This window comes from Morone saxatilis, unplaced genomic scaffold, assembly GCF_004916995.1.
Source record: "Morone saxatilis isolate NCDOM2014 unplaced genomic scaffold, NCSU_SB_2.0 Contig22, whole genome shotgun sequence".
In the NCBI taxonomy this organism is placed as follows: Eukaryota; Metazoa; Chordata; class Actinopteri; family Moronidae; genus Morone; species Morone saxatilis.
This window is the reverse complement of record NW_023339785.1, coordinates 3,379,701-3,381,771: the sequence shown is the minus strand read 5'-3', so window position 1 is coordinate 3,381,771 and position 2,071 is coordinate 3,379,701.

Sequence of the window (2,071 nt, the reverse complement as noted above, 5' to 3'; positions counted from 1 at the left end):
TATTTTGAGACACACAACACACTGCGGTCTCTCCTCATTACCCACCGTTGTACAGGTGAAGCCAAAGGCGAGATATGTCTCGTCATATTTTCTTGTCTTTGCTTTGCCTTGCTTTGGGAGCACATCTGGTGACGGTTCATCCTCTGCTTTACGTTTAGTTGGGAGCCCAGTCAAAAACTTGTTCATGTTTTGCTAGCAGTCTCCAAGCATGCCTCATTCATTTAGCCCTGTAGCCGTAGCCCCCCACTTTGGGAACCACTGTACTAATCAACTGCTGTAAGTCTTTTAGTTTGACTGTGTCATCAGCAGCTCATTTGTGTGGACAGCACTCTTAATCGAAAACTACAAGTGTTTTCCAATGAGTTTGTGAGCATGATGAATTTGTGTGTGTGTATGTTTTATGTTGCAAACTCCACCCACGGCATGTCGAGAAACACAGCATCTGCAGGTGTCACAAGTCACCATAATGTCTTTCCCCCTCTGCCAAAAAGAAGTAAAACTGTAAGAAATCAATCAAGATCAAATCCCCAACTTCTGGTATTCTTAGACAAATCACCTCTTCTTCCTCATTTCAGTGATTTGTTACAGCCATTATCATTAGGAGCTATCTGCAGTTTTCTCCTCTGCATGAATTTATGTGTACAAGTCTATTTTCAGTCCTTGAGTTTCATTTGAACAAGCAGTATTCATATTTTAGCCACTGATCCACATTGACTCATGATATACATATTCCTAGAATAAGGTTAAATCCCTGTAGGACTAGCAGAGTAATGAAGAGTTAGTCAGGCCAAAGTAGAATCAGAAAATATTTCTCTTTGAGATAAAATGGTTGATCATTTTTAACAAAGAGAACTTTAGCTCAGCTGGGATTAGCTGGGTGCAAAGGAACATGTGTTTTGTTTAAAGATTTGATTTGGTTTTTAGGTAGCCAGGGGTTTGTCTTTGCAATGCTGTTCACACTGCCATGATTTGGGCCACTTGTACGTGCAGTGTGAACAGCTTTACAAAGACAAACCCCTGGCTCCCTAAAAACCAAATCAAATCTTTAAAAAAGTCTTAGTGGTCCTTGGGTGTTGAATAGTATGTGCTGTTTTGTGTCTTTCAGTCCTCATTTGTTTTTTTGTTTTTTCCATGTCCCTTCCACATATACATTCTAGGCCCTCTGGTGAAGATGCTGAAATAAGGTTTCATCTTCATACTGGGAAACTCACAAATAACTAGTGGACACTATGTTTCTCTGTAGCATTGACTTAGTGGTGACCTGATGCTGCATTTGATGAAAGCACTTATACATGTGTCGGCATGCTGTGCCATGTATACAATAGAGACGTTTATTTTAGCTTTATATTTGTTTGGAGAGGGGATGGATGACATACAGGGGAGGAAGAAATTTGAAAGATGTGAAAGGCCAGCAACAGAAGGCAGCAAGCAGAAGAAGAATCGTACAGAGGGAAGATGAATGTACACAGATGGAAGACAGAAAGAGGTGATGATTGGATTTCAGACTGAGAGAAGCCATCTCAGCCAAATGAAATCTGATGACGAACAAGGAGAGGAGAAGCATTAAACACTCATATTAGACTCTCAACTAGTCACTGTTCTCTTCATATATTGTTTTGAGACCCAGCATGCCTTCACTCCCAAACCACAGTGGAAAAGTTTACTTTGTTGCATGTTTTTGGTTTTTGTTATGGTTCAAATTGGCTAATTACGAACAACCCGGGGCTTGTAAACACAATGAACATGGACTCTTTAAGTAGCTTGTTTATTGTGTGGAGTTTTGGTTACCTGACATCTTGCCAGGTTAGAGGTTTTGGCAATGATAGGGAGTCTAAACAAATTGTGATTCCTGTCTCTGTGTCGTTAGTTGAGTTTATTAGATTGAATCATCTCTCTCTGTGGTGTTCGTATGAGTGGACACATGAAAAATCATCAGTGCAGGAGCTTCAGACAAGATGTCTGAACAATATAATCCCTGGCACTGGGCTGCTGTCTGTACTGCACTTTAGAATACAGTAGATACAATATGTTTAGTTGTTTTGGGGAGTTTATATATATATATATTCTTAAT